Here is a 9065-nt window from a genome sequence, read left to right on the forward strand (position 1 = left end):
CATGCTCTTTCTCTTAGTTGTGTCATACTCTGTGACCCATGAACTATAAATCACCAGGCTCCTCTGTCCATGGGATTTTCCAGGCATGAATACTGGAATGGGTTGCCATTCCCTTCTCCAGGGGATCATCCCAACACAGGGATTAAACTCATTTCTCCTTCATCTCCTGCATTGGCAGGCAGATTTTTTTTTACCATTGAGCAATCCAGGAAGCCCTAATATAAGGGACTTAAACCAATTTGTCTAGTGTTTGGCATTTAGCTAGATATGGTAAATAATAATTGCCTTTTAATTTCCATATTCACTTATGTAAGATGAGAGCACAGGACTTTCGAGACATATATAACAAAAATGTTAATGAAATATTTCAGGTATGACTTAGAGCTTTTTCTAAATTCCTGGTGCTTGATTTTAACCTGAAAATTGAAATAGTGCTCTGATTTATGGCAAATGTTCTACTTATATTTTTCCTTCATTTTAGACTAACTGAGACTCTGTGTCTTAAGAAAGCATATTGAAAGACTCAGAAAGATAATGAAGTTGACAGCATATTATAAATTAAAGATTTTACATGTTAATAATAGGAGTTGACTTTAAAACTGTAAACAACTCAAAATGTTTGAGAAATAGAATAAAAGGTAAACTTAATAAAAATCAACATATTATAATAAGTGACATGATGGCCTGGACCAAATTACTGCATAGTCATTACTAAAATTTTATGTTTATTGTTCCTTTCTCTCTGTCTCACCTTCTAGCTTGTGTGTGTACTTATGATGTCTGAAGAATAATTTATTTTTCATTGTTTTCCTGTTTCTTGTATTATTATTTTCATATGCAATCTAGGGAATAGATTAAGTATTATACATTTTTTTAAATTCAGATAAAAGTAATACATAGCAGATAAGTGAGTGCCCATTGAAGAGTGGCAGTCCCACACTTATTTAGGCTTCAACCCTTGTATTCATTAGTACTTTTCTTTTTCTCCTTTGCAGAATGTTTTTCTAACCAGTGTTTTCCTCTCATCAAGTGAAACAAAGCTGCAAAATAACAGTGTAACTGAGTTCATACTGTTAGGATTGAAAGAGGATCCTGAGAGACAGAAAAAGATGTTTGTAATCTTCCTCATTTTCTATTTTGGAACCGTGGTGGGGAATTTGCTTATTATCGTGAACATCAAGTCTAGTCAGACACTTGGGAGCCCCATGTACATCTTCCTATTTTATTTGTCCTTGGTTGATACCTGCTTTTCAACTTCCATGGCTCCAAGATTACTTATAGATGCTCTGTCTGCAAAGAAAATCATATCATACAGTGAGTGCCTGACTCAGGTCTTTGCACTGCATTTTTTGGCTCCATGGAGATCTTTGTCCTGGTTCTCATGGCCATGGATCACTATGCAGCCATTTGCAAGCCTTTGCATTATCCAACCATCATGAGTGGGAAAGCCTGCATCATCTTGATTGTTCTCACATGGATAGGATCTTTTATACATTCTATGGCTCAGATTATCCTGGCCTTGAGATTGCCCTTCTGTGGATCCAGTTTTGTTAATCACTATTGCTGTGATACGCAGCCCTTGTTGAAACTTGCCTGCATGGATATTCATGTGATGAACCTACTGTGGTGTTTAATAGTGGGTTCATTTGCATAAGCAGTTTTATAATTCTGATAATCTCATATATTGTTATCCTGCATTCACTATTAAACCACAGTGCAGAAGGGAGGAAAAAAGCTCTCTCCACTTGTACTTCCCATGTCACTGTAGTTGTCTTATTTTTTGGGCCATTTATATTTATGTATTCCTGCCCCAGAACCACTTTTCCCATGGACAAGATGGTGACGGCATTTTATATTATTGGAACACCCTTCCTCACTGCACTCATCTACACACTGAGGAATGCAGAAGTGAAACATGCCATGAGAAAGTTATGGCACGTCAGAATTACCTCAGAAACAAAAAGATGAATTGAAGGCCTTGCTTGATTACTTATTGAGTCATGGTTTAACTGAGTCTGTATAGATATGTGATAGTATTTGTTTATTGTGGGAATGATATATTCTCTCATAAAAGGGTATGAGTTGCTACTTCTTTCTAGTTCGCAGGTAAGATGAATGCTAAGGCTTCTCATTCTTACATCGACCAAATTTACCAATTTTAACCTTGTTCTCTTGTCAAAGTTTATTTTGAAATAAACTCAGTTAAATAGCATGAGTTTTCTTTTTTTTTTCTTTTTTTCACTGTCTTAGAATGCTTTATTTTACATTTCAACATATAACTTGAAGAACCACAAATCTGGAATAAATTCAGAATTAGTAAATAAAATATTTCTTTTAGGTGACCTGAAATTCTGAACAGAAAGAAACATTTAAAAAAAGTCTCTTTTTAAGTAACATGGAAAATACAATACCATATGTAAAATAGTTAGCCAATAGGAATCTGCTGTATGACTCAGGGAACTCAAACAGGGGCTCTGTGACAATCTGGAGGGGTGAGATGGGGAGGGAGATGGGAGGTAGGTTCAGGAAGGAGGGGACATGGGTGTACCTATGGCTGATTCTTGTTGATGCTTAACAGAAAACAACAACATTCTTTAAAGCAATTATCCTTCAATTAAAAAATAAATAAAATGGCAAAAAATCCTTTAATTAAACTCCTAAATTCAAGACAAAATTTCATTGTTATAGCATAGTTTATATTTGTCCAATTTTATTTAACCATCTAAATCTCAAGTGATATTTTTATTATAATATTTATGGAAATATTAAATATGGTATAAAATAGATTTACAGTATTTGACAGTATAGCCTGCATTTGAAAACAATATATAAAGAGAAGATAACTGAATTTGGAGTCAAATGCCTTCTTTAATACTTGGACTATGCCACTTAGAAGTTAAAAGTTCTGAAGCAGGGTGTTTTTTATTTGTTTTTGCTTGTTTTTAGCTTTTCTGAACTTCAGGATCTTCCTTAACATGTAAAGTCAGGTCTAATTATTACCTACTCTGCTGATACGCTGTGAGGTTTGGATAGAGATCGTGCTGTTTGTAGTAGCTGCCCAATAATTGCTAGTGAAGGTAACCACCACTTGTAAGGATGTCCATCTAGGATAGTCCATTCTGAGGTATGACTCACAAATGCGCATTCAGAAAAGAGACCTTTTTGCAGTTTGGGGATATTTATGAGGAATTTCTCCCCAAACTAGATTTTTTGTGAATAATAGTACACAACTTTGGTACATGTCTTCTACAATTTTGATAGAACTAGAGTTTTCTTTTTCTCATTTTTTTTAAATTTCCAGGTCTATGCAAAGTTCAGTGTCTACATGTAATACATGAGGAAGGCCATATATTATTAAAAAATAATAATTACATCATAAAATCATCTAATTTACTCCTACATAAACCCAGCACAGACAAATATACACACAGACACTATACAGAGTGTCATAGTTACTAGTATTTCAGATGAATGAATGAGGTAGAGAAGAAAATAAAATGAGTTAACATACAGGTGAAAATAAAGTTGAGATAATAGAATAAGAAGTTATATAGGCAAGAGAATTTAGAAGCTTTTTATGTGTTTATAAAGTATTTGTAGTTAAAATTGGGGAATGATGCAATTTTTAAACAATTTTTAGCACATAATATACAATGTATAATTTTGAATATTCACCTGCCATCAAAAGTAATTCATGGAAAAGAGAAATTATGAACTCTAAGCATCCTTTCACTTCTCTCAGGAGGAAGTAGAATGCCTGATAATGTATCCAGTGTTTTTTTTTTTTTTTTTTGCTTTCATGCTATGTCTCAAAAAAAAAAAAAATATTCAAAGTTCCATATGTCTATTGAAAATATGGAAACAGAAAATCGGAAGTTCAAAGAAGTGAACCTATCCTTGAGGTTCTGCTAAGAAGTACCAGAAGCAAGGCTTTAAACTGGATCCATATGTATTCCCTGTAAGAAATAAAGACTGCTAATCTATATTATCTCTTAATTCACACATCCGCAACGTGGCCTACAACACATGAAAAGTCAGGAATCGATGAAATGGTTATGAACTGTTTTTATTCTAGCTTAGAGATGAGTCCCCACTCCAGTACTCTTGCCTGGAAAATCCCATGGACAGAGGAACCTAGTAGGCTGCAGTCCATGGGTCGTTAGGAGTCAGACAGGACTGAGAGACTTCACTTTCACTTTTCACTTTCATGCATTGGAGAAGGAAATGACAACCCACTCCAGTGTTCTTGCCTGGAGAATCCCAGGGACAGGGGAGCCTGGTGGGCTGCCATCTCTGGGGTCGCACAGAGTCGGACATGACTGAAGCGACTTAGCAGCAGCAGCAGCAGCAGCAGAGATGAGTAGTATAACATAATGATTAAGAGTATGAACTTTGAACTCAGACTCTATGAATCTAAATCCTGTCTCTACACCTCATAGTCCTTTAATTTCAAGAAAGAGAGATGGAATACTGGGCCTCATTTTTGTGTGTAGATTGGAAATTAAAATAATCCCTATCTTATAGGCTTGTTGTGAGGGTTAAACAAGGTAATATATATAAAGAACTCTGAATAGACATGACAATATGGTAAGTGCTATTTATTCTCATCATAAAATGTATTTTTTTTAAATCTACTAAATTTCATAAATTTTAATAATTACCATCATATATATTTATCAAAGCAGTTTTATTTCATTCTGTGAATGTGATATATAATTATAATTATAGTATTTATAATTATAAATGTTCACTACATATATCAGCTCAATATTGTTAACAGTATTAAATATAAACCTAAGAGAATGTTAAACACATTGCTATTGCTTAAGTAAGAAATAAAGAAAACTTTAGGGAACAAGTGACAAGCTCTTTACATTTTGTGTCATCAGCTTTAAATGACTTAATGTGGAATATGAATAAAAAAACAAAAGAATAACAAATCATAGTCAACTCACAGATGAATGGATAAAGAAGTTGTGGTGCATACACACAATGGAACACTAATCAGTCGTGAAAAGGGACAAATCTGAGTCAGTTCTAATGATGTGGATGAACCTAGAGCCTATACAGAGAGAAGTCAGAAGGAGAAAAACAAACATTGCGTATTAGCACATACATACATGGAATCTAGAAAGATGGTACCTATTTGCAGGGAAGCAATGGAGGCACAGACATAGAGAACAGACTTATGGTCGAAACTGGGGTGGGGGAGGGGGTAGAGGGTGAGAGAAATGGAGAGAGAAGCCTGCAAGCATAGACACCACCACACATAGAATAGACAGTCAACGGGGGTTTGCTGTATGGCTCAGGGAGCTCAAACTGGGGCTCTGTAACAACCTAGAGGACTGGGAAAGGGTGAACATGGGAAGGAGGTTTGGGAGGGAGGAACATATGCATACTGGTGGCTAATTCATGTAGATGTATGGTGGAAATCAAACCCATATTGTAAAGCAATTATCCTTCAATTCAAAATAAATTAAGAAAAATAGTCACCTCATAGAAACAGAAAATAGAAAAGAGTGTGCTAGGGGCTGAGGGCTTGAGGAAATAGAAATAGATTGATGAAGCTCTACAAACTTTCAGTAACAAGATGAAAAAGTTTTGAACATATAAGAAAAGAAAGTTGAGGTTATGGATGTGTTACTGAACTAGGTGGGAGAAATCATTTCACAATTTATTGCTGTTGTTGCTAAGTCATGTTGAACTCTTTCATTACACCATGGACTGTGCCTGCCAGGCTGCTCTGTCCATGAGATTTCCCAAGCAAGAATACTGGAGTAGGTTGTCATTTTCTTCTCCAGGAGATCTTCCCTACCTGCCAGGGATTGAACCTTCATCTCCTGCACTGGCAGGTGTATTATGTACACCTGAGTCACCTGGGAAGCCCATGTTCCTCTGTCCATAGAATTCTGCAGGACAGAATACTGGAGTGGATAGCCATTCCCTTCTCCACGGGATCTTCCCAACCCAGGAATTGAACTTGGGTCTCCTGCATGGCAAGTGACTCTTTACCGTCTGAGTCACTTCCATAGTCCTCTGTGTGTGCTCAGTTGCTCAGTCATGTCTGACTCTTTGCAGAGTCAGACATGGGATTAGTTCTGCATACTCCCAAATATCACTAAGATCTGATCTCTTTGCAGAGTCAGACATGGGATTAGTCCTGCATACTCCCAAATATCACTAAGATCATATCAGATCTGAAGGTAAATTCTTCAATAGTGCTGATTCTTATTAAAGATTGTTAGTTTCCATATATAGAAGACCACCAGCCTCCTCTGTCCATGAGTTTTTCGGGAATTCTGGAGTGGGTTGTCACTTCCTCTTACATGGGATCTTCCAACTCAAGAATCAAACCCACGTCTCTTGTGTCTCCTACATTGGCAGGTGGATTCTTTACCACTATACCCCCATGGGAAGCCCATGTAACCCTGTAATGTATGAAACACATTTTGAATTCAAGTACTTTGAAGTAGCTTCCATCAATTTTATGCTTGCACTGCAATCTGTGATTCGTATCTCATGCATTGGCAGCTAGATATTTTAACACTAGCTCCACCTGGGAAGCCCAATCAAAACTGGGTTTCCAGAAAAGGTTTAATGTTGAAAAGAAGACAGAAGTTCTCTCTGACATGAGTGTTCTCTCTCTGACATAACTATATTGCAGATCCCACACTAGAATTATGCCATTGTTGCTCTTCACAGGACATTCAGCATTCATAGAAACTCAGGTTTAAACAGAGAAATGGAATTCACATGCTTAGGTTGCACGTGCAGGGAATACAAGTCCCCACTCAAGAATAGGTGTTTTTCAAATATGTCTCTTCAGACAAAGCCTTTCCATCAAAGAAGATAATTAATTCCTGGGAGAGAAAAATAAGCTATAAGACAAAGTACTTGAATCTTAGTGGGGACCTCTTTAAATATCCATGTGTTGCAGGCAAAAATGTTTCCTTTACTTGTTCACATCTACAGAGCAAGATCCATCAAGGGTGAAGTGAATACTCTGGTGTGTTTCCACCAAACATTGTGCCTCCTGTCCATGAGATGACAGCGATCTATGGAAGAACATTTCTCCATAATGTTCCAGCTGAATCCATTACAAAGTTAAGTTCCAGGTTTTCTGTGAAAACTTTTTGATGCTTTAGGCTAGAAGTGAAAATGTAAGGCTTATAAAACAACTTACTTATCCACTGTTGATATGGTACTGAATTGTATGAATACTGTCTTTCTGAGTGTGTCATAGTTTTTGTACTGAAATGGGATTAGTTCTGCATACTCCCAAATATCACTAAGATCATATAAGATCTGAAGGTAAATTCTTCAATAGTGCTGATTCTTATTAAAGATTGTTAGTTTCCATATATAGTAATGACTATGTTTCATGACTTTTCAAATAGGTAATAGAGCATTTAATCTTTACTCCATTCCTCTAAAGAGTGTTAATGGATATAATTAACCTAATTTAGCAAATGAAGAAGTAATTGAGGCTCATAGAGATTAGACTCATTCTCTAACACCAGATGCCCTTCTTTTGCCAAGAGACATGTCTTTTAAAGATTAAGACTAATCATGAGAATGAAAACAAATTTGAAACACACTTCACACTCAAGACTTTAACATTTACATTCAGATCAAATCAGATCAGTCATTCAGTCATGTCCAACTCTGCAACCCCATGAATTGCAGCACGCCAGGCCTCCCTGTCCATCACCAACTCCCGGAGTTCACCCAGACTCACATCCATCGAGTCAGTGATGCCATCCAGCCATCTCATCCTCTGTTGTCCCCTTCTCCTCCTGCCCCCAATCCCTCCCATCATCAGAGTCTTTTCCAATGAGTCAATTCTATGCATGAGGTGGCCAAAGTATTGGAGTTTCAGCTTTAGCATCATTCCTTCCAAAGAAATCCCAGGGCTGATCTCCTTCAGAATGGACTGGTTGGATCTCCTTGCAGTCCAAGGGACTCTCAAGAATCTTCTCCAACACCTCAGTTCAAAAGCATCAATTCTTCGGTGCTCAGCCTTCTTCACAGTCCAACTCTTACTCATGTATGGATATACATGACCACAGGAAAAACCATAGTCTTGACTAAATGAACCTTTGTTGGCAAAGTAATGTCTCTGCTTTTGAATATGCTATCTAGGTTGGCCATAACTTTCCTTCCAAGGAGTAAGCGCCTTTTAATTTCATGGCTGCAGTCACCATCTGCAGTGATTTTGGAGCCCAGAAAAATAAAGTCTGACACTGTTTCCACTGTTTCCCCATCAATTTCCCATGAAGTGGTGGGACTGGATGCCGTGATCTTCGTTTTCTGAATGTTGAACTTTAAGCCAACTTTTTCACTCTCCTCTTTCACTTTTATCAAGAGGCTTTTGAGTTCCTCTTCACTTTCTGCCATAAGGGTGGTGTCATCTGCATATCTGAGGTTATTGATATTTCTCCTGGCAATCTTGATTCCAGCTTGTGTTTCTTCCAATCCAGTGTTTCTCATGATGTACTCTGCATATAATTTAAATACACAGGGTGACAATATACAGCCTTGGCGAACTCCTTTTCCTATTTGAAACCAGTCTGTTGTTCCATGTCCAGTTCTAACTGTTGCTTCCTGACCTGCATACAAATTTCTCAAGAGGCAGATCAGGTGGTCTGGTATTCCCATCTCTTTCAGAATTTTCCACAGTTTATTGTGATCCATGCAGTCAAAGGCTTTGGCATAGTCAATAAAGCAGAAATAGATGTTTTTTTCTGGAATTCTCTTGCTTTTTCTGTGATCCAGTGGATGTTGGCAATTTGATCTCTGGTTTCTATGCCTTTTCTAAAACCAGCTTGAATGTCAGGAAGTTCACGGTTCACATATTGCTGAAGCCTGGCTTGGAGAATTTTGAGCATTACTGTAATAGCATGTGAGATGAGTGCAATTGTGCGGTAGTTTGAGCATTCTTTGGCATTGCCTTTCTTTGGGATTGGAATGAAAATTGCCCTTTTCCAGTCCTGTGGCCACTGCTGAGTTTTCCAAATTTGCTGGCATATTGAATGCAGCACTTTCACAGCATCATCTTTCAGGAT

At 37.2% G+C, this 9065-nt stretch overlaps 1 pseudogene; it reads left to right on the plus strand.

Annotated features, from left to right (window-relative positions):
- The first annotated feature begins 314 nt into the window (after positions 1–314).
- On the plus strand, positions 315–1968 carry LOC133233036 (olfactory receptor 4C11-like; annotated as a pseudogene).
- Positions 1969–9065: the final 7097 nt, after the last annotated feature.

The sequence above is a fragment of the Bos javanicus genome, chromosome 19 (genome assembly GCF_032452875.1).
Source record: "Bos javanicus breed banteng chromosome 19, ARS-OSU_banteng_1.0, whole genome shotgun sequence".
Lineage (NCBI taxonomy): Eukaryota > Metazoa > Chordata > Mammalia > Artiodactyla > Bovidae > Bos > Bos javanicus.